Source organism: Mobula hypostoma, chromosome 6 (assembly GCF_963921235.1).
Source record: "Mobula hypostoma chromosome 6, sMobHyp1.1, whole genome shotgun sequence".
Lineage (NCBI taxonomy): Eukaryota > Metazoa > Chordata > Chondrichthyes > Myliobatiformes > Myliobatidae > Mobula > Mobula hypostoma.
Genome location: NC_086102.1, coordinates 139,115,487 through 139,140,641, shown reverse-complemented (window position 1 = coordinate 139,140,641; position 25,155 = coordinate 139,115,487). Strand labels below are relative to the sequence as shown.

General features: G+C 42.5%; 1 long non-coding RNA gene across 1 annotated transcript; it reads left to right on the top strand.

The window, feature by feature from the left end:
- Positions 1 to 2,746: 2,746 nt before the first annotated feature.
- On the top strand, positions 2,747 to 21,365 carry LOC134347662 (uncharacterized). Its single transcript, XR_010018225.1, has 3 exons — positions 2,747 to 2,843; positions 11,839 to 12,023; positions 21,295 to 21,365. It is a non-coding gene; the product is annotated as an uncharacterized LOC134347662 (long non-coding RNA).
- The last annotated feature ends 3,790 nt before the right edge of the window (positions 21,366 to 25,155 follow it).

Below are 25,155 nucleotides of genomic sequence, written 5' to 3'. Positions count from 1 at the left end.
GTCCAGTCTCTGGCTCAGAGTCCGAACCCAAGCCTCATCATACCCTAGCCTTGTAGAACCCAAGCTTTGTCATGTCCTTGCCTGGTTCCGGGGTCCGAGCCCGAGTCAAGACCCAGGTTCTAGGTCCTTGTCCAGTCTCTAGCTTGGAGTCCAAGCCCAGGCTCCTAGTTCCCAGTTCCATGTCCTGGTTCTGCTATCCTAGTCAAGTCCTAGCCCAGGCCCTAAATCCTTGTCTCATCCAGGGCCTGTGTCATATCCAGTGTCCTTTCTTCCCCACTTCCCTTGCTTTCTTGACTAACCTAATCCTGTTCCTTATACTTCAGTGTCTGTGTCTTGCATTTGGGTCCACTCCCAGCACCCCCATTGTGACACATTGTCCATATGAACCACAGAATACAAGCAATGGTAATGCCTCAGACCTAACAGACATAGCATCTAACAAATAATGTGGCTTCCAGGGCCAGCCTGATAACAGAGGTGGCACTGATAAATGCTTAGGTTATTGAAGCACTCTGGCCACAAGTCCCTTTTATCTTCAGAAAGGAGGCAGGTGGTTTATATTATTCTCAAGACTCTTAATATGCAAATAATTCAGTGCTAGCTCCAAATACATATTAGGTCCCAAAAGGCAAGATAGACAGGACTTTCCTACGTGACTAAAGCACTGATTCAGAGTCCCACAGCTAATCAAACCAATATGTCTGTGCCAGCAGTTCTTCCACAGTAACAATATTTGTTTATGTAACATTTCCTTAAAGGAAGCCGAGGTCTCTGCCTTAGTCACTTTCTGATGCAAAACATTTCCCCAGGTTGCTGCATAAACCTTCGATCTTTTTCAGTAATATCAGGGTATGCAGCAACAGTTAAACTTATCCAGTTTAACTTGTGCATTTAACATGCTCAGTGACCACAGGTAGCCCCACTTCCCTGCTGGTGGCTCCCTGCCCACATCTCTGCTCAGTATATCATTGCAATATGCACTCTTAAGATCATGTTAAACCAAGGCACTGATTGCATTCGCAGATGAACAAGAACCACCTCGTGGCAGTACGTTGAAGGAGAGAAGGGCTTTTTGCCCCAGCCTCCTGGCCCATATTTGTCTATCAGCCAACCTTTAACAAATGTATCTTTCTGTTATCACATTGGTGTTTATATGCACAAATTGGCTGTCATATTTCTCCCATTATATCACTGACTTCATTTTCAACTGCTCTATTGGCTACATACTGCTCTGGGGCACCTCCAGCCATGCAATTTGCTCCAGGCATGCATGCCTCCCTTTGAGTTCACCACATTACAGCAGTCGCCCAGACTGGTCAGCCAGGGCTGCAACTGGAACACACTTCTCATCAGGCAACCAGAAATATGTTAGCAACCCAATCGGATTCTCCTGAGGCCTGCTTCACCCTTTACAATTTAATTGCAACTGGCAGGGGATATTTCTTTCCCCCAGAGGTCCAGCTCATCTAATAGAACATAGAGCACTATAGCTCAGTACAGGCCCTTCAGCCCACAATGTTGTGCCAACCTTTTCACCTACTCTAAGATCAATCAAACCCTTCTCTTCTACATAGCCCTCCATTTTCTTTGCTAATAAAACATAGAAACACAGAAATCTACAGCACATTTCAGGCCCTTCGGTCCACAGTGTTGTGCTGACCATGTAACCTACTCTAGAAACTGTCTAGAATTTCCCTACGGCAGAGCCCTCTACTTTTCTAAGCTCCAATGTACCTATCTAAGAGTCTCTTAAAAGACCCTATTGTATTCCCCTCCACCACCATTGCTGGCAGTGCATTCCACACACCCACCACTGTGTGGAAAAACTTACCTCTGACATCCCCCTTGTACCTACTTCCAAGCACCTTAAACTATGCCCCCTCATGTTAGCCATTTTAGCCCTGGGGGAAAAGCCTCTGGCTATCCACACGCTCAATACCTCTCATCAGAACATTTTGTTTCCCTGTGGAAATTTGAATTGCAGATTGAAAATAACGCACACCAGCTGGCGGGATCTATGAAAGGAAGAACATGGCATGCTGCACTTGGGGCTTTGGGCTCGTGCCCGTACCTGGAAGAAAAGCGACTGTGCACAGAAGGACGTTAGGAGCAGTGGAGGGTGTCTCTGTATGGTCTGAGGTGGATAGATGTCTTACCTCCTTCTGCAATAGTGACTGGGAAAAAGATTAATGCTCCTGTCTGCAGTGGGACAACTGACAGCCGTAAACTGGCGTAGCGTCTCAGAACTACTGGCCGATGGAGCCCAGCAGTTAGACATAGACCTGAAATATGCTACTGTCCTTCTATCGCACCCTCCAACTCACTACCTGCCTGAGCGCTCTAATGGAGGGAGCGGTGAAGCCTAACATCGCTGATGCAGTGCACTTGGGTTGGTTAAATCATAGATCACGTGTGCAGCCAGACGCAGGTTACCCTGGTAACAACCGCTCCGCAAACAGATGCAGGGTTCCAGATACAGGGTCTTTCTGGTTCACTGCGCCGCCGACTCCGTCCAGCTCTGAAAGTGAACGCATGGTTTTAAAGTGAGCTTGGAAACCCCCCAGCGTTCGCTCAGAAACAAGCAAGGCAGGGACCGACCCCCCCCTCCCACCACCCACACAAACCATCACCACCCTGTGTTCTCCCCAAACTCCAATCAAATTCCAGAATTGAAGTTCTTTGGGATTACACCCCAGCACAAACTAGACCTCTGGGAGTAGTGATGCAGCCAAAGTAAACATGATATTTTGGATTAATTCTGTTCTTGCTGTGGAGAGACTACCGAAGGAAAATTCCGTACAGGGCGAGACTGCGCACTCTATTGGCTAGTCTTTTCAGCTCAGGTATAATATTTTCCTCAAACTTCATTTTTCATAAGATGGGAAAAACAATAAAATTATAAAAGAAAAATAAAGTATGAATTTGGTTTGATATTTAAGTGTTTGAGGAATATACCTTGCCCACAACCATCTCAGTTATTTTTACCGCTTATTGCGCACTGAACCCGAGGTAGGTTCAGTCCAATTGCACTACCTTATAATATTTGATTCCCAAACTGTCCCTACTTTAAGCCTTTAAAGCCTTTATTTCTAAAACGTCCCAGTCGACTTCGGAATGCAGTAAAAATACAGACTTTCTAGAATATAGTAGATCGGTGGTTCATTGTAGCGTAGGGAGAAGGAAGGTGATTCGGGATGTTTCTAGTTTGTTACTACGCGGAGCGGAATGGGTTAAACCTGGGTCGGTGGACTGCGAGGAATGGGCAAGCGGACAAGTCCACTGTTGGTGTGGCTAACCGGGTGGTTTGCGCAGCGGAACTTTCTGAGGGGTTAGTGCAGACCGTGGTTGGGTGGGAATGGGTAAATAAGGGACGACTTTACCGATTCAAAGGGTCTTCCTTCATCAAGCTGTAACTTATGACCAGTACATTAAATTGGGTTTTCCCCGTACCGTGTAGCGTGTCCAAAAGTCAAACTTCACTGACGTTTCAGACACACCGCCTCCCATTCCTTATTCAGTCCAGAGGCTGTCAGCCGATGGAGTGAAATAGGCAATGACTTCCAGCATGCAAAAGATTTGCCTTCTCCTCGCTAATAAGGGCAGCAATTTTCTTCTATCTAAAATGTTATCATTTCATCACAATGTATACAGCCTGGAAAGAGGACTTTAGAGTGTGCAGAGACCCAGTTCTTATCCCGTAATTCCTCCTCTTTGCTTCTGTTTCTCCGGTCCTTTCTTAAGGCCAACATTGAATGTGCCCCCACCAGCACATTCCGTCCTAGATTCCAGATTCAAGTTTATTTATTACATCTGAATGAGTGAGTGAGGCCTCCGTCGGTTAGAGCTGACCATGGATATTGTGTCCTAATTGTCTCAATACGCAAGCCTGGGCAGTAGTACGATATAGGCAGCAAACAGTTGCCCATATAGCAAGCGCCCCCTCTCCACGCATCTGATGAACCCAAAGGAAGAGCAGAGACCGAAGCAGTTTGGTACCAGAGGCGTCGCAGGAGTTGCCAGACAGCATTGAACTCAGTGTAGGACTGCCTTAGGAACTCCAACTCTGGATTTTTTTTCCTTTCGGGGTTTATTCCCAAAGCCTTCCCCATGAATGGGTATAGCTGCAAGGCAGCAGAGGTTTGAGATCAGCGATTTCCTTCTCTGAGATGAGCTCTCAACCACGGCTGATGAGCCCCATCTGCCTGAACCGGCTGGTTTTAGGGCACCAGTAACCCATCTTTACCCCTTCTCCTGTCAGTAGAAACAGTTCTGCCGGGTTTAGTAGTTAAGCCACAGGTGAAGGCCGGGAGCTGGACTTGGCTGTCAGATGCTATTTGAGGTGCAAATAGGTTGTGGGAGATTGTCCCTATTATCGCCTCCAGCTATAACAGGCTTAAGGACCCGATGTATACAGTGACATGTGTCATTTGCAAAAACAACCAACAGACTCCAGGGTGTGCTGAGGGCAGCCTGCAAGTATCAGTACACTCCCAGGTGCCAACATAGCATGCCCACAATGCTTAGCAGAACAAAACAGAACACAACAAGCAACAAAACAACAACAGCGCCGTTCCTCCCTCACACCTAACCCCAAGAGTTCAGCCTCTGGACTCCAGAGGACTCGGATTCACTCTCTCTGTGCAAAATGTTTTCTTGAATCACCCTTGCTTCTTTTGCTAATCACTGTCATTCAATACCTGCTGGCTCATGGTCCCTCTGGCACTGAGGAACAATTTCTCCTTAGTCATCGTTATTGTTCAGTCATTAAGTCGAGTCCAACAGAACATCATTGTCTGGGCTGAGTGATACAGCAAGATATAACATTCTCAAAACTAGGACCCCGTGATTAGTACTGATCAGGCATCCACTTTAGTAATACAAGCAACACAGAATCCCTGAGTTTATCAAAATAAATTTAACAAGCTTAATCAGAAGTCAGCGGGAAACAACATCACAAAGAGTGAGTCTTTTGAGAAAAAAACACAAGAAATGCTAAAAGATTTACAACTTTCATTAAGCAACAATTAACCAATTAAGGTGCTCTGAACACTTCGGATCCAATACACTCCAGCTCCTTGCACAGGCCCAAAGAGCTTATTACACTATTAGATCTTCTCAAAGTTTCTTCTGGTCCCCATCTTCTCCAGATTATCCATAGGAATAAACTTTCTTGTTTAGGTAAATCTCTTCTGCATCCACTCCAAAGTCTTCAAATCTTTCCCAAAGCATGCTGCCCATAATTTAATACAATACTGCTCCAATAGTTCATCCTGACTGATATGTTCTTCATTGTTTACAGTTCTTCATTGTCCACAGCTCCAATCTGCTAATTAAGTTTGCTGATGGCACTATACTGATTGGCCTAATCTCAAATAATAATGAGGCAGCCTACTAAGAGGAAGTCATCACCCTGACACAGTGGTGTCAAGAAAACAACCTCTCCCTCAACGTCACAGAAACAAAGGATCTGGTTCACATATTGGAAAGGTTTAGATGGGTATAAGTTTAGGAAAACTTGCATTCACCAGCAACTTTTATGTGTATGGCTGTAAATATAGTAATTCAGATTTGCTTACATCAGAAAAGGAAGTGAATTTTTATTAGATAAGGAATGATAGGAAAAATCTAATTACATTAAGGAGAATTACTATAGATTCCAGGTCCACAAGAAGCTCTGATCCACATGTACTGTTTCTTTGTGGAAGTGAAATGAAATTTGGCAGCAATTTCTATTTCACAACATTCATACTGTGTATTGTAACATTTTCAATGAGAGTTATTAGGATCATAGGAAAGTACAGCACAAAATTGGACCTTTTCAACCCCTCTAGTTCATGCCAATTGGGATGCCCATCTATGCACGTCGCAGTGCATTAGACCCATATTCCTCTGTACCTGTCCCAAAACTTTTTTAACTGCAATTGTACCTGTCTCTAGCTCCTTATTCCAGATATTTGCCACATTTGGTCTGAGAAACCTATCCCTTAGATCTTCTTTAATTTTCTCTCCTCTTATTCTAAACCAATGCACATGAATTCTAGGCTCCCCAGCACAAGGACTAAAATCTTGACTACCTATGGTATCTATGCCCTACAGAGTCTGATAAATCTCTATAAGATCACAATTTAGTCTCCTACCCTTATTTTCACCCTTCAGTAAGTATAAGCCCTGCCTATCCAATTTCTCATTACTACACCTAAGGAATTAAATATCACTAGTTATTCCTTGTTCCTTGCTATCCTTTTGCTCTTAACATATCTGGAGAATGCCCTAGGATTCTCCTTCACCTTGTCTGCTAGGGCAACTTCATGGCTTCTTTTATCTCTCCTGATTGACACGGCATCTATAGAAATGAGGCAAAGCAACACTGAGGTCATGGACCCTATACAGATTACACAGGAGTACATGTTTGCTGCCTTGAGATAAATTATGGTGGATAGATCACCAGGGCCTGACAAGATATTCCCTCAGACCCTGAAAGAGGCAAGTGCAGAAACTACAGGAGTCCTAGCAGTAATTTTGAAATAATCTTTGGTGACAGGTGAAGGACTGAAAGATTGGAGGATAGCTAATGTTGTTCCATTGCTTAATAAAAGTTCTAAAAACAAACCAGGAAGTTATAGGCCAGTGAGCCTGACATCGGTAATTTGAAAGTTATTGGAAGGTATTCTAGGGGACTGAATATATGGATACTAGGGTAGACATGGGAGGTCAAGTTCAACCAATCTCATAGAATTTTTTGAGGAAGTTATTACGAAGTTTGATGAAGACAAAACAGTGGATGTTATCTACATGGACTTTAGCGAGGCATTTGACAAGGTCCCACATGGGACTTTTGTCAAGAAGGTTCAGTCATTTGGCATTCAAGATGATGTAGTAAATAGGATTAGACATTGGCTTTGTTGGAGAAGCCAGAGAGTGGTAGTAGATGATTGCCTCTCTGACTGGAGGCCTGTGACTAGTGGGCCACAGGGATCAATGCTGTTTGTTGTTGTTTGTCATCTATATCAATGATCTGGATGATAAACTGGACAAGGAAATTTGCAGATGACACCAAGATGAGGGGTGTAGTGTAGTGACAGCTGGTCCAGATGAGCTTGTAGCGGATCTGGACCAGCTGGAAAAATGGGCTGGGAAATGGTAGATGGAATTTAATGTAGGCAAGTGTGAGGTGCTGTACTTCTGTAGGACCAGCCAGGGTAGGCCTTGCACAGTGAATGGTAGGGCCCTGAGGAGTGTGGTAGAACAAAAGAATCTGCATATCATCATTATGTGATGTGTCATTTGACATGAGCGATCATGGTCTTTTGACCATGATTGTTCTTGGCAAGTTTTTCGAGAGAAAGGGTTTGCCATTGTCTTCTTCTTGGCAGTATCTTTACAAGAAAGTTATTATCAATACTCCTAAGAGATTGTTGCTTGCTGTCTGTGGTCCTGGACTTGTGACATGCACCAACTGCTCATATGACTATCCACCACCTGCTCCCATAGTTTCCCATGACCCTGATAGGGGAACTATGCAGGTGCTACACCTTTCACAAGGTGGGAGGGAGTGCCTTACACCTCCTTTAGTAGAGATGTATCTCCACCCCACCACCTTCTGGGAATACACGTCTATAATTCACTGAAAGTGGCTGCTCTGCTAAATAGCTTTTGGCACGTTGGCCTTCATAAGTCAAAGTATTGAGTACAGGAGATAGGATGTTGTGTTGAAGTTGAGTAAGTCATTGGTGAAGCCTAATTTGGAGTATTGTGTGCAGTTCTGGCCAACTACCTACAGGAAAGAAGTAAATAAATAAGGTTGAAAGAGTACAGAGAAAATTTACAAGGATGTTGCCAGGACCTGAGTTATAAGGAATGCTGGAATAGGTTAGGCATTTATACCTTGGAACATAAAAGATTGAGGGGAGATTTGATAGAGGTATACAAAATAATGAGGAGTGTAGAAATATTTAAGGGAATATGAGGGGAAACTCAGAGGGCCGTGAGAGTGTGGAACTAGCTGCCAGTACAAGTGGTGGATGTGAGCTTAATTTCAACATTTATGAGAAGCTTGGTTAGATACATGGATGGTAGGGGTACGGAAAGCCATGGTCCGAGTACAATTTGATTAGGCTCAGTTTAAATGGTTTGGAACTCTTACATCTACTTTGAGCAGGGATGATCCATTTTTCTTATTACCAATGAATAAAATGGATCATCACTGCTAAAAGCAAAGCTGAAGAGCTACTAAACTATGAATTATATCCCTTTGTAAAATTTCATTGTCCAAAACTGGAAATGCTGGAAGGCCTATCTATCAGAAGCTACGTATTCTTCTATTAATATAAATAACTGGAAACCAGCTTCAAGGAAACTTCCAGACAATGTCAAGAGTAAAAGAAGCAATTTTGTAAACATGGTCAAAATCCAAGCAAATTATTAGAAATATGTGGGAGGAAAGTAAAGAAGACAGGATTTAAAAATTATTTACTCATGATCCCCAGAATCCTCAGTTAATTTCCAAGGAAACACTGTAGAGCAAAGAAAAGGAATTAGAAAGGAAGAGTAATTTTGAAAACATTTAATCAGATCCAGAGGGAAATGTACCAATGTAATAAAAAAAACAAAGAAGATGCCCATGCAAGTCTACAGCTGAAGGCCAAGGAAACATACATATCAATAAGGGGAGGATTGTCAGATATCCTTATGTACAGTCAGAAGCAAATATTGCAAATACTAAATCCACCCATGGAAGAAAAAAAATTCTCCTGCTCTTTCAGGATAGAGACCTCAATGTGCACTGAAATGGCAGGTTAAGAGAACGATGCTTAGGCATTTGAGCACCTAATCCAAAAAGGCAAGCTACAGATCACAACTCTCACTCCAGCAACTGTGAAAAGTGTTGTGTAAGTCTTTATAGAAACATCGAAACATAGAAAACCTACAGCACAATACAGGCTCTTCGACCCACAGAGTTGTGCCGAACATGTCCCTACCTTAGAAATTACTAGGCTTACCACCTATAGCCCTCTATTTTACTAAGCTCCATGTACCTATCTAAAAGTCTCTTAAAAGACCCTATCGTATCCGCCTCCACCACCGTTGCCTGCAGCCTATTCCACACACTCACCACTCTGAGTAAAAAAACTTACCCCTGACATCTCCTCTGTACCTACTCCTCAGAACCTTAAACCTGAGTCCTCTTGTGGCAACCGTTTCAGCCCTGGGAAAAAGCCTCTGACTATCCACATGATCAATGTCTCTTATCATCTTAAACACCTCAATCAGGTCACCTCTCATCCTCCGTTGCTCAAGGAGAAAAGGCCAAGTTCACTCAACCTATTCTCATAAGGCATGCTCCCCAATCCAGGCAACATCCTTGTAAATCTCCTCTGCACCCTTTCTATGGTTTCCACATCCTTCCTGTAGTGAGACAACCAGAACTGAGCACAGTACTCCAAGTGTGGTCTGACCAGTGTCCTATATAGCTGCAACATTACCTCTCGGCTCCTAAATTCAATACCACAATTGATGAAGGCCAATACACCTTACGCCTTCTTAACTACAGAGTCAACCTGCGCAGCTTCTTTAGGTGTCCTATGGACTCAGACCTTAAGATCCCTCTGATCCTCCACACTGCCAAGAGTCTCATCATTAATACTATATTCTGCCATTTTATTTGACCTACCAAAATGATCCACTTCACACTTATCTGGCTTGAACTCCATCTGCCACTTCTCAAACAACAGGAATTCTGCAGATGCTGGAAATTCAAGCAACACACATCAAAGTTGCTGGTGAACGCAGCAGGCCAGGCAGCATCTCTAGGAAGAGGTACAGTCAACGTTTCAGGCCGAGACCCTTCGTCAGGACTAACTGAAAGTAGAGTTAGTAAGAGATCATGCCTGATGGCATGAACATTGACTTCTCTAACTTCCGCTAATGCCTCTCCTCCCCTCTCCTCCCCTCTCCTCCCCTCTCCTCCCCTCTCCTCCCCTCTCCTCCCCTCTCCTCCCCTCTCCTCCCCTCTCCTCCCCTCTCCTCCCCTCTCCCCTCTCCTCCCCTCTCCTCCCCTCTCCTCCCCTCTCCTCCCCTCTCCTCCCCTCTCCTCCCCTCTCCTCCCTCTCCTCCCCTCTCCTCCCCTCTCCTCCCCTCTCCTCCCCTCTCCTCCCCTCTCCTCCCCTCTCCTCCCCTCTCCTCCCCTCTCCTCCCCTCTCCTCCCCGAACCCATATAACACAATTTTTAAAAAAAACCAAAGAGCCACTGTGTTAAGAAGAAAGAGGAAAAAACACACACACATCATGCAAACAACAGAAGCAAGCTAACAGCATTCCGAACCAGACCGAGTTCTGGATCCACTTCCAGAGCAGCCGGAGTAGGTCCAAGGCTCAGCCCCCAGTTCTTCACACCAGTGGGCAAAAAGACCCAGCAGCCTGATCAGTTCACAGCCTCAGCACCATGGAGAAAGGAATGAACATTCATGAGAGAGCAAAGGAGATCAGCCTGGCCCTCAACTTTGTTCCTGAAACTCAAGCTTTCCAGTCTATCTCGGCTGACAGTTTAAATTGTCCAAGCACCGGAAAGTGCCACGTTCTAGGACCCTGATCCTGGCTCCCCAATATGCTTGGCCCGCCCAGCCTGAAGCTATTCTCAATCTTACCAAATCAGCTCGGCGCTTGGAGCAATCCAACCTCGCACCCAGTTTAGGTGGATGGGCATCAAACCTCTTCTGCATCGACTCCTCTCCAAATCACTCACTTGATCTCTAGCAACGAGACCACTAACTCCATCTGCGAACCTGGCTCGAACACATTGTGCCTCACCATGCCCCATCACAGCTCATCCCCCAAACCAGTCTCCTCCACCTGCCTCCTCACCATCTGTGGCAATAGTTCACCACAGTTTGCTTCAGAAAATATGTTATAAGCCGTGTTTTTCCTCAAATCTTTTGCCTTATGATCCACCAGTAAACTGTTGCACATCTTCAACAGTGCCATCTTAACTGGAAGTCTTTCCTTTGAATCTTTGAATTTCTTTCCTATTGGTATAAGTATTAGTTTATTATTGTCGCATATCCTGAGAAACTGAAATATTATTCTGCAATCTATCCATGCAGAAAGATAAATACTTTGATGCAGGTTACTGGAAAAACAATAACAGCATGTTATAACAGTGTTATGATAAGTTACAGAGAAGGTGCAGTACAGGTAGACAAATAATTTGCTAGGGCTATGATGAGATAAATAATGAGGTCTAAAGTTCATCTCCAAAATACAAGAACAATAAATGTACTGTAAAACTGCAGTTTTTAAAAGCACTGGAAAATATTCAACAGGTCAGGAAGAATCTATTGAGAGAGAAACAGCGTTACCATTTCAGTTTGAAGATTTTGACACTTGAAAGGAAGAAAGTAGCCTTGTTAAAATAAGAGTGAGGCAGCAGCTTAAAAGTGCTTCTGTGAAGAGAGCAAGGCCAGTGAAGAGTGCGATTGGGGATCATGAAGTGTCAATGCATGATGGGAAGAGTAAAGCTCAGGATATGATGATCTGACTACTCTAAAGATGCCTATAATCATGCACAAATCCAAAATGAAGCTTTAAGTGTTGGTTAGAATCCACCTGGAATAGGTCAGAGACCAGAGGAGTATGCTGATGAAAAGACACATGACAATGAAAGAAATTTTGGTAGACACTCAATCAAAGAATAAAGGGGAGTAGTGCAATGGGAATGGAAATGGGTTCTCATTCTGATGAAGGGTTATTGATCTGAGTTGTTATCTCCAGTTGACCCTGCCCTCCCCCACAGATGTTGCCTTGATCTACTAAAGATATTCAACATTTTCTGTCTTATTTCAGACCTCTGGCATTTGCACTATGTTGCCTCTGGGGCTTTAAGCATCTGAGTGGAGATACTTCAGATTCTTTTAATCTGGAAGAAAGCAAAAACGGAGTGGCTGGAAGAACTCGGCCAGTCAGGCAGCGTCTGCATCTGCAGTTGGCAATTCAGCTCAAGACCCTGCACCAGGACTGAGAGTGTAGAGGTGAGATAGTCAGTATAAAAGGGTTCAAAGTTCAAGATCAAAGAAAATTTATTATCAAAGTTTGTATATGTCACCATATATTGCTTGGAAATTCATTTTCTTGCAGGCATTTACAGGAAAATAAAATTCTATAGAATTTATTAAAAATTGTACATAAACATTGACAATTGACTATTGTGCAAAAGAAGCCAAATTATGCAAATAATAAAAAAAAAGTAAACAGATTATACTGAAAACATGAGCGGTAGAGTCCTTGAAGATGAGTCTGCAGATTGTGGAGTCAGTTCAGTGTTGAGGTGAGTGAAGTTATCCATGCTGGTTGAAGAGCCTAAAAGGTTAACTCTTTCTGAAGCCAGTGATGTTTGTCCTCCTGCCCGATGGTAGAAATGAGAAGAGGGTGAGGGATGACCTGGCAGCAATAGGTGGACCAGACGAAGGGGGGGGGGGAATGATGGGTAGAAGGACATGAGTCGGGGAGAAGGATGAGTGGAGTCAGGGGACAAGGGCTGGTGGATGGTAGTGGAAATAGATACGGAGAGAAAAATAGGGGGGCAGATGAAGCCATATGGGGTGGGTGGAGGGTGGAGATAGAGACAGAGACTGGAAGGTGATGGGTGGAGACACATGAGGCTGCAGAAACAGGGAAAGATGGGGTGTCAGATGCAGAATTTGGAAGGGTGAATGGTAAGGACCAAGACAACCCTATCTCTGTTCTTGACTTTGGAGAGGTTTGAGAGCAGAAGCCATGGGAAATGCATGAAATGTGAGAGGAAGCTCCATCAACCACAGGAGAGGAGAAACCACATTTCTTGTAAAGGGATGACAGAGAAATTAAACAAAAGAGATGGCGTCCTTTCAAGAGACTGTGTAGGAGAAGGTGTAGTCCAAATTGCATCCGGAATGAATTGGCTTATAGTAAATGTCAGCAGATCGTTTGCTTCCTGAACTGGAGACAGAGATCCACAATGGGAAAGAGATGTCAGAAAAAGTCCAAATGAATTTGAGTATAGAGTGGATGATAGTTAAAACTGACAAGTTCTGCACAGGTGCAAGAGGCAGCACCTATCAGTGGCACTAGAAAGTTTGCAAACCCTTTAGAATTTTTCCATTTCTGCATAAATATCACCTAAAATGTGATCAGATCTAGATGTGTCTGAAAACTAGTTAAAGAGAACCCAATGAAATATATAACACAAAAAATATATACTTTTTAATTTATTTATTGAGAAAAATGATCCAATATTACTTGTATTTGTTGGAACAAGTATGTGAACCTCTAGGATTATCAGTTCATTTAAAAGGAAAATTAGAGCCAGGTGTTTTAATCCAATGGATGACTATCAGGTGTGAGTGTGGGAGGGCCTGCCCTATTTAAAGAACATAAATCTAGGTCTTCACTTTCAAAGTCTGATCTTCACCACACAGGTTTTTGGAAGTGTTCCATGCTCGATCAAAGGAGATTTCTGAAGACCTCAGGAAAAAGTTGTTGATGCTCGCCAGGCTGGAAAAGGATACAAAATAATTTCTAAATTGTTTGGGCTCCACCAATCCACAGTCAGACAGACTGAGGAAATTCAACACTGTTATTACTCTCCCCAGGAGTGGTCAACCAACAAAAATCACTCCAAGAGCAAAGCGTGTACTATTCCAGGAGGTCACAAAGAACCCCAGGGTAACACTGAAGGAGATACAGGCCTCTTTTTCATTGGCTAATGTCAGTGTTCACGAGTCTACCATCAGGTAAACACTGAACTACAATGGTGTGCATGGCAGGATTGGAAGGAGAAAGCCACTACTCTCCAAGAAGATCATTGCTGCCCATCTAAAGTTTGCTAAAGACCATGTGGATAAGCCAAAAGGCCATTGGAAGAATGTTCTGTGGACTGATGAGTCCAAAATAGAACTTAAACGCAAACAACAGGAATTCTGCAGATGCTGGAAATTCAAGCAACATACATCAAAGTTGCTGGTGAACGACGCAGACCCGACGCAGATTCAAGCAACATACATCAAAGACCCGACGAAATTCAAGCAACATACATCAAAGTTGCTGGTGAACGACGCAGACCTGACGCAGACTGGGAGACCGCTTTGCTGAACATCTACGCTCTGTCTGCCAGAGAAAGCAGGATCTCCCAGTGGCCACACATTTTAATTCCACATCCCATTCCCATTCTGACATGTCTATCCACGGCCTCCTCTACTGTAAAGATGAAGCCACACTCAGGTTGGAGGAACAACACCTTATATTCCGTATGGGTAGCCTCCAACCTGATGGCATGAACATTGACTTCTCTAACTTCCGCTAGGCCCCACCTCCCCCTCGTACCCCATCTGTTACTCTTTTTAATGCACACATTCTTTCTCTCACTCTCCTTTTTCTCCCTCTGTCCCTCTGAATATACCTCTTGCCCATCCTCTGGGTCACCCCCCCCCCCGTCTTTCTTCCCGGACCTCCTGTCCCATGATCCTCTCGTATCACCTGTCCAGCTCTCGGCTCCATCCCTCCCCCTCCTGTCTTCTCCTATCATTTTGCATCTCCCCCTCCCCCTCCAGCTTTCAAATCCCTTACTCACTCTTCCTTCAGTTAGTCCTGACGAAGGGTCTCGGCCTGAAACGTCGACTGCGCCTCTTCCTATAGATGCTGCCTGGCCTGCTGCGTTCACCAGCAACTTTGATGTATGTTGCCAAAATAGAACTTTTTGGCTTAAATGAGAGGCATTGTGTTTGGTGAAAAGCAAACACTGCATTCCAGCATAAGAACCTCATCCCATCTTGAAACTTGGTGGTGGCAGTGTCATAGTTTAGGCCTGGTCTGCTGCCTCAGGACCAGGACAGCTTGCCATCATTGATTGGAACTATAAATTCCAAATTGTACCAGCAAATTCTGCTGGAAAATGACAGGGTATCCATTCATGAACTGAAGCTCAAGAGAAAGTGGGTTATGCAGCAAGACAACGACCCTAAATACACAAGTCAGTCTACCAAAGAATGGTTAATGCAGAAGAAATTTCACATCTTGGAATGGCTACATCAAAGTCCTGACTTTAGTCCTTCAGAAATGTTGTGGAAGTTCATGCAAGGAAGCCCACCAACATCCCTGAGTTGAAGCAGTTTTGTAAGGAGGAATGACCTAAAATTCCTCCAAGCCAATAAGCAGGACTGATCAAAAGTTACTGGAAATGTTTGGTTGAAGCTATTGGGGGGGGGGGGGGTGGATCACACTAGTTACTGAAAGCAAAGGTTCACATATTTTTTCCAGCAAATATGTGTAATATTGGATCATTTTTCTCAATAAATAAATGAAAAAGTATAATTTTTGTGTTAATTATTTAATTGGGTTTTCATATCTAGTTTTAGAACTAACATGAAGATCTGATCACATTTTAGGTCATATTTATGCAGAAATAAAGAAAATTCTAAAGGGTTCACAAACCTTCTAGCACCACCCATGCCGTCATCAATGTAAGAATGAAAGAGTTGGGAAATGGTGCCCGAGTACGTTTTTTGAGCAAAGACTGTTCCACATGGCAAACAAGTAGATAGGCATAGCTGGAAGCAATGTCAATGGCCATGGTTACACCTTTCGATTTATAGAGAGTGAGAGGAATCCAAAGAGTTGTTGAGGGTGAGAACAAGTTTTGCCTGGCAGATGAGAGTGTTAGTGGAGGAGAACTGGTGGGATCTTTTTTTTTACCTGAAAGAAATGGACAGCCCTGGGCAAAAAATTGTTTCCACCATTCAATTCTGTTTGTGCATCTTGAGTAAGAGATAGAAGCAGGCAGTGCAGTGTTGAGCACCATCAGGTCTAGAGGATGCAGAATTGAGATCTGATGTGATGAGGTCGAAGATGGAACATTACAGCATAATACAGGCCCTTCAGCTTACAATATTGTGCCAACATTTTAACATTCTAAGATCAATCTCACCCTTCCCTCCCACATAGCCCTCTATTTTTCTATCATCCATGTGCCTTTCTAAGAATCTCTTGAGTGTCTCTAATGTATCTATCTATATTACCCCTGGCAATTTATTCCATGCATTCACCACTTTCAGCATAAAAAAAAAACCTACCTCTGACATCCGCCTTATACTTTCCTCCAACCACCTCAGATATGTCCCTTCAAATTAGCCATTTCCGCATTTTTTCGGAGGGTTGAGTTTGGAGTGGGTGAGGGGAGCAAAGAAAAATTGAGGTGCACAGTGAAGAGTATTCTGACTGGTTGTGTCATGGTCTGGTATGGAAACACCAATACCTATGAACAGAAAAGCCTACAAAAAGTAGTGGATGCAGCCCAGTCCATCACAGGAACAGCCTTTGTTACCATTGAGCATACATCATCGAGTACCCCCACTACCCATGCCATGCTCTCTTTTCACTGCTGTTATTGGGAAGCAGGTGTAGGAGACTTGAGTCACACTCCACCAGTTTTGGGAACACTCACTACTCTTCAGTCATCAGGCTCCTGAACCAACGTGAATAACTTAATTAACGCTGACACTTAATTCATGCTGACGTGATTTCATAACCTATGAACTCACTTTCAAGGACTCCACAACTCGTTTCAATATTATGCACTGATTATCATTATCTGTTTTTGTGTTTGCACCAGTTTATCAGCTATTGCACATTATGTGTAATTTTTCACTGATTCCATTGTCTTTCTTTGTATCTACTATGAATGCTCACAAAAGTAAATCTCAGGGTGATATTTGATAACATAGTGTGTATGGACTTAGATAATAAATTTACTTTAAACTTTGAAAACATTTTTGATTTTATTTCTGAGTTTTGTTTCAGATTAGTTTCACTTAAATGCATTTTTAACAGCAAAAGAAACAAATGTTTTCTTCTCGTCAATTGAGCTTTAAGTCCAAACAAATGAATGAAAGGGAAACAGAGATAATGTGGTGGGAAGCAGAGTTAACCTTCCCAACCAGTGCTCTTTGTGGAGCTGGAGTTTAGGGGGAATAAGAGCAGAAATCAGATTTTCCCCTTCCTTGTGTGCGGAGGGAAACAAGAAGTCAATAGAAGCAGCTAAATGCTCCTTCATGTTTTTAAGTTACCATCACCCAACATGACAGGCAGGTATGTCTAATGGTATATCAATTTGCCTGCAAATTTCCTTCGGAGTCTTACAACTGGCGTGAATTTAAGACCTTATTGCAGTACTGAATAGTAATCTAGAGTTTTATAAGAATCATCTGACATACATATAATATTGCATTTATTTAGTTTCAAAGTCATATTAAATTAGTCCTACACAATAGAGTGTGGGTTTGTTAACTGTAAGTGCTGTTCTATTAATAGATGTGACATGCCTTGACGCTTGTTTTTATAAAACCTTGTTCTTGGTTACATTTTGACCATAGCAACTATGAAACTGAAGAACAGGTCACCTCATTGCAGGGCAGTGCCACTTCCTGATTGAGAAACAGCAACGACCATGTCTGGATTCAGCATTAGGCTTAAATCCAGAACACCACCTTTCCCCTCCCATCTCCACGCCACCCCCCTCCTCTGCATTCCAAATTCCATGCCTGGAAGCACTAACTCTTGTTGGGGCGGGGTTATATTAACACACATAACTGATTAGTCTTGTTCAAGTCTAGACAGTTAGTGTTGGCACGGTATCTGAACCCTGGGATATATTATGGCTAAATTTACTTTTAATCATCATCTTACACCAAGATGCTAACATTTTCCACAGTGAGTCACAGAGTGGGATTCAGAAGCAGAAGTTGGGGAAGTAGCAGAGAAGGAATAACCTGAGTGTTTAGGGAGGAAAAGGTTCAAAGCTGAAAGATTGTGTTAAAGATAAGACCACAGTAAGGACTTTATTGATGGTATTAAGAAATGGGAAAGGAATTTTGAGAGAGTAGTGAGGGTCGTATAAAACACCCATTGCTGTAAATTCAGAGATTATACATATAGGAGTGAATACTCATTTTTTTAAATGAGACTCGTTTCTTCCAGAGACTGAGATTAGCAAACTAATCCATGTGGAAATCATAGTGACTTTCATGTGTATTTGATTGCAAATATAACAATTTTTTAAACTTGCACTGTAATGCTGTGATGAAACAACATACTGAAAATAAACCTGGTTCTGAATCTGCCTTAAAATATTTCAGCATATATCCATTCTCATGCAAGGCAGCTCCGAGCTTGAGAAAGGATATTTGGCCTCTATAGTTTAATTTCAGACTGTAGGTATACTATTTTCCATAAAACTCAATTGCAAACCTTTTAAAGTGAGTGGTGTTTAGGTTAGGTTTTGAGACATTAAAGTGTATTACACTCATGCTCACTTTTAAGATAAAACAATGGAAGCAATTAAGTTTCAAAACCTTAAAGAACAAAGTTTATATTTTTACAAATGCATATTTATATGCATAGGCTCATGGACAACTGCACAAGAATAACTAGTTTAGAGAACTGCTGGAACACATCTGACAATGATATAAGACATAGGAGCAGAATTAGGCCATTTGGCCCATTAAATTTTCTCTGCCCTTTCATTATGGCTGATTAATTTCACTTTCAGCCTCAATCTCCTGCTATCTCCCCGTTGCCCTTCATGTCCTGACTAACCAATAATCCATCAACATCTGCCTTAAATATACCCAATTACTTGGCCTCTACAGTTGCCTGTGGTAAAGAATGCCACAGATTCACCACCCTCTGGATAAAGAAGTACCTCCTCATCTCCATTCTAAATGGATGCTCCTGTATAAAGCCTCAACATTATATCCTTGCTTTTATATTCTAGTGTTCTGCAAATGAATGCTAGCATTGTATTTGCCTTCCTCATGAATGACACAACCTGCCAAATAACCTTTAGGGAATCTTGCTTGGGGACTCCAAGGTTCCTTTGCTCCTCAGATTTTTAAATTTTCTATCCAATTAGAAAAAGTCTGCACTGTTATTTCTTCTAAAAATTGCATGACCATACACTTCCCAATACTGCATTCCATCTGCCAATTCTTTGCCCATTCTCCTAATCTGTCCAAGTCTTTCTGCAGCCTCTCTGCTTTTTCAACATTACCTGCCCCTCCACCAATCTTTATATTGTTTATAACTTTGCAACAAAGCCATCAATTCCCTCATCCAAATCATTGACATAAAATGTAAAATGAAGTGGTCCCAACACAGACCCCATGTAAAACATCTCTAGTCTCCAACAGCCAACCAGAAAAGGCTCCTTTTATTACAACTGTTTGCCTCCTGCTGATCAGCCATTGCTCTATCCATGATAGTATCTTTCCTGTAATTCCATGGGCTCTTAACTTGTTAAGCAGCCACATGTGTGGCATCTTTTCAAAGGCCTTCTGAAAATCCAAGTATGCAACATCCACTCATTCTCCTTTGTCTATCTTACTTGGTATTTCTTCAAAGAATTCCAACAGATTTGCCAGGCATGGTTTTCCCTTAAGGAAACCATGCTGACTTGGGACAATTTTATTCTGTGCCTCCAAGTACTTCGCAACCACATCCTTAACAATCGACTCCAACATCTTCCCAACCGTTGAGTTCAGACAAACAGGCCTATAATTTCCTTTCCTCTGCCTGTCTCCCTTTTTGAAGAGTGGATTAATATTTGCAATTATCTATTCCTCCAGAACCATACCTGAAAACATTGATTCTTGAATGATCATGCTAATGCTTTCCCAATCTATTCAGCCACCTCTTTTAGAACCCCGGGGTCTGGACCATCTGGTGCAGATCTTGACACTCTTCAACTTTCAGCATTCTAGTAGTGTCTTCCACAGTGAAGACTGATGCAAAATACTTTTTCAGTTTGTCTTTCGAGTCCTTGTCCTCCATTACTACCTCTCCAACATCATTTTCCATCCGTGCGATATATACTTTCACCTCTCTTTCACCTTTTTATATATCTGAAGAAACTTATAGTATCCTCTTTAATATTATTGTCCAGTTTACCTTTGTATTCCATCTTTTCCTACTTCATGATATTTTTAGTTGCCTTCTGTTGGTTTTTAAAAGCTTCCCAATCCTCTAACTTCCCATTATTTTTTGCTCTATTATATGCAATCTCTTTGGTTTTTATATTGGCTTTGACTTTCCTTATCAGCCATGGTTGCATCGTACTGCCTTTGGAATACATCTATCCTATGCCTTCTAAATTACTTCCAGTAACTCCAGTCATCTTCCCAGCTAATGTCCCTTGCAGTCAACTTTGGCCAGCTCTACTCTCATGCCTCTGAAATTCCCTTTACTCCACTGTAATACTGCTATATTTAACTTTAGATTTTCCCTCTGAAATTGCAGGGTGAATTCTAACAAATTATGATCACTCCCCCCTGAGGGTTTCTTTGCGTGAAGCTCTCTAATCAAATCTGGTTTATTATGCAATGCCCATTTTAGAATAACTGATCCCCTAATGGGCTCAACCATGAATTGCTCTGAAAAGCCAGCTTGTCAGCATTCTACAAGTTCTCCCTCTTGGGATCCAACATCAACTTGATTTTAGCAATCCACTTATGTATTGAAATCACCCATGACTATCGTAACATTGCCCTTTTGACATATGAAGTAAAGTGTAAACTAGCATAAATATATGAATAGCATATTATTTAATTAGTGTTCCTCCATGGATTGGCTGGAAACGGCTGATGTGGTTAATAATGTATGGCCAGTAATTTGTAATTCCACGACTAAATGACCACTGAGTTATTTGCCCAGAGATATCTTTTATATAAACAGACTTACACCGGAAAAAGAACAGAACCATTTACCATTTATTAACAACCCAGTACCCTACATGAAAACATTCTAAAGCTGGACAAAGAATCTAAGAAAATGTAAAAAGATATGACCTTTTAAATTTATTAGCAATAATAATTGAAAAACAATTATAATCAGATTGTTTACTACAGACTTTAAATATAATTTTATCTCAAATGTTAACTAACAGAAGGGGTTTATAACTGAAATACCTGATTCAAACAAAATATATTACTATCATAAATAAATGATGTGCAAGTGAAAAGACAATGTAGAAATTTGGTTATTGGTCATGGCGCTCTCAGTAACAGACGCCAAGGATACTGCTTTATATTTACCAATCAGATACGTATTCTTCCTTTCAGATGGTTACGATTACATTATCATTAACCTTCACTGTTATTAATTCATCTTCCTGATAATGAGATTATGGATTCATGACCAAATCACTTCCCTGCGGAGCCTTTGCATTTCAACAGTCTGTATCTGTCAGTATCTAAGTAATGTTATTGTTATTTTCAGGAATATGCAATGATCAAGACCTTCGATCGAGCAGGAAAGCAGCATCCATCATCAAGGAGCCTCATCATCCAGGTATGCTATCAGGAAGAAGGTACAGGAACCATAGGGCCCACACCACAGGGATCAGAAACAGTTATTACCCCTCAACCAAAAGGCTCATGACCCAGAGGGGATAACTTCACTGAACTTCATTCACCCCATCACTGAACTGTTCCCACAACCTTTAGACTCCATTTCAAGGACTCTTCAGCTCAGATTCTTGATACTTATGCTTCTTTATTATAATAATTATTATTTTCTTTTTGTATTTGCACACTTTGATGTCATTTGCACTTTGGTTGTTTGTCTGTCCTGTTGGATACCGTCTTTCATTAATTATATTGTGTTTCTTGTATTTACTGTGAATGCCCACAAAAGAATGAATCTCAGGGTTATACAGTATATGCCGCATATCATAGCTTGGCTTTGCAAACGAAGATATAGGAAGGGGGCTGCCCACGTCTTCTGCAGGCTCGCTGATGGCTGATGAGGCCAGTATGGAATAGGTAGGTCTGGCCACAGTGGCTGCAACGGAAATTCTGTTCTGGGTTTGGTGCTGCTGTGTTACGGTTCTTCCTCCTCCTCCTTTTGTCCTCAATGCCAGCCTTGTGTGCATTCTCGAAGGAGGGGACAGACTGGTGAATGATGTGTCACCAGGCCTCGCAGTCAGAAGCTAGATTAGACCACTGGTGATGGTCAATGTGACAGGCACCAAGGGATTTCTTCAGAGAGTCCTTGTACCTCTTCTTCGGTGCCCCTCTGTCATAGTGGCCAGTGGAGAGTTCACCATACAGCACAATCTTGGGCAGGCGATGATCCTCCATCCTGGAGACGTGCCCTGCCCAGCGCAGCTGCATCTTCAACAGCATGGCCTCGATGCTGGTGACCTCCGCCTGTTCGAGGACTTCGATGTTGGTGACAAAGTCACTCCAGTGGATGTTGAGGATTGTGCGGAGGCAGCGCTGGTGGAAACGCTCAAGGAGTCGTAGGTGGTGACGGTAGGTGACCCACGACTCAGAGCCGTACAGGAGGGTGGTCAGTACAGTGGCTCTGTACACGCTGATCTTTGTGCCTTTCTTCAAATGCTTGTTGTTCCAGATGCTTTTGTACAGCCTGCCAAATGCGCCGTTTGCCTTTGCCAGTCTGTTGTCAATCTCTTTGTCGATCTTGGCATCTGAGAAGATGGTGCACCCCAGGTAGCTGAACTGATGGACTGTCATCAGCTCTACCTCACCGATGGTGATGCGGGGAGAGTGGTAATCTTCCTGAGGTGCGGGCTGATGGAGAACTTCTGTCTTCTTCAAGCTGACTTCCAGTCCAAAGAGCTCGGTAGCCTCTGCAAAGCAGGATGTTGTACGCTGCAGGGCTGTCTGTGTGGGCAACAAAGGCAGCATCATCTGCGAAGAGTAGCTCACGGATGAGTTGCTCCAATGTCTTGGTGTGAGACTGTAGACGCCTCAGGTTGTGCAGGCTGCCATCGGTACGGTATGGTGCATATATGTACTGTAATAATTAGCTTAATTTTAACGTCTTTTCACTTTGACTCTGAGGAATCTTTGGCTCATAACTCGTCAAGGTTGGGAAGGATAGCTCTGGATGGTGCTGTGCAGCTTAAAAGGGTTTATGAGAACAGTAGGAGGAGCTCACCAGCTCACAAACTATCCAATATCCACTTCCTGTGATTCTGGACCTGCAGTTCAATGACCTTCAACTCATACAGGTGAATGAGGAGGTGATAGACAAGAACTACAGGAAGGTCACCCCTAGGTTGCAGAAGACAGGCAACTGGGTGACTGTCAGAAGAAAGAGGGGAAATGTACAGCCCGTGAAAAGTATATCTATGGCTGTTCCCCTCAATAATGAGGGGGTGACCTACCGGGGGGAGCCACAGTGACCGGATCTCTGGCACTGTGGCTCAGAAGAGCAGAGAGGTGAAGAGGACTGCAGTGTTGATCGGAGATTCCTTAGTCGGAGGAATGGAGACGAGGTTCTGTGGGCACGCTAGAGATATCCAGATGGTGTGTTCCCTCCCTGGTGCCAGGATCAGGGATGTCTCAGATTGGGTCCAGAGCATTCTTAAGGATGAGGGTGAGCAGCCAGAAGTCTCAGTGCATATTGGCACCAATGACATAAGTAGACAAGGTGAGGACTTCCTGAAGAGTGCTTATAGGAAGCTAGGTAGAAAGCTCAGAAACAGGGTAGTAACCTCTGGATTGCTGCCTGTGCCATATGCCAGTGAGGGTAAGAATAAAATGATTTGGCAGGGAATGCATGGCTGAGGAACTGGTATGGGCGCAGGGGTTCAGATTTATGGATCATTGGGATCTCTTCTGGGGAAGGTATGACCAATGTTCCCTCTAATTTTTAGTAGTCAGTGTGTGCAAAAATCTTATGTTGTGCAATTTTTTTTTCCTGTAACAAAGTATGTGCGCACTGAATGCACACATGGCACAGTTTATGTAGGTTTACAAAATATTTCACATAAAACTGCACAGAATAACAACAAAATAACATACATATTTAAGTCACTCAGTTTTTTTTCTCTCTCCTGTCTTTGGCAATTACCCATTCTTTGTGAACTCTATCTAGACTAATAGAACTTCCATCCAATTGATAGCTTTTGATTCTCATTAACATATCCTATTCTCATTAACATATCCAAATGACATTCACCTAAACAGTTTCTCAGCTTGTTTTTGAGTTGATTCATAGGCTAAAACCTCGCTCACAGTCCACACCAGACACAAGAAAGGTTCCCCCAATGTCCATCAACTGTGCAAGGTCGCAAAACTGTTCATTTTGAAGTACAAATGTCACCATTTGAGCAAAGTTTGAAATCAGTTTGGATTTAATTTTTTCTTGCACGGAAAATTTGAAATCATTAAACTGTCTAACTATTACAGTATTTTCAGCTAGAAAATCATGATACTTTAGACATAAGGCATTAACTTGTTCATCACCAAATGTGAAGTCACAATCTGCAGTTGTGGAGAAATCAAAAGCTGACCATTCTTGTACCTCATCTTCAGGAAACCTTTCTTCTAAATGAACACAAAGACTATTTATAAAAGTCAACAGTGAACTTGTATCTATTGTGACGTTTTCTTCACATTGTTGGCTTAGCAAAACTTTAACTTTGTCACTCCACGAAACATTGTCTCCCAGATACTGCTTTCTTATCTTGTTAATTTTGCCTCGCACAAAATGAAGTGAGTCAATCGGTGTCAGGCCACTGTTTTGCAGAATCTTGCACAGTGCAGCCAGTTCATCAAAGACATTACTTAAAACCTGTAAAGCTACTCTGTATGTGATGTTTATCAATTTCTCGTGACAGTGTTTAGCCACAGGATCATTTGACTGATCTTTTTCAATAAAAATTTAGTAAGCTATCTACAGGATTTGAAACAGATCTTTATAAACTTTATGATATGAACACTGTCAGCCCCGTGATGCAGCTGTACAAACCAGAACAGGAAAGGTGAGTTGACGTAAATTAGTGACGTGCATTGTGGTATTTGAAAAACCGACTAACTAATTAACAAACATTTAGCTAAAAGATTATTTTCTATAAGTATAATTATTAATTACCATATTATTTTAGATAACTAACCTTTTGTGCGCACATTAATTTCCTTTGTGCGCCGGTTGAAAAACGTGTGCGCATGCGCACACACGCGCAGCTTAGAGGAAACATAGGGTATGACCTATATAAAAGGGGTGGGTTACACATGAATCCAATATCCTTGTGGCCAGGTTTGCTAGTGTTACTCAGGTGGGTTTAAACTAACTTGGTGGGTGGATGGGAACCTGGATGGGAACCGG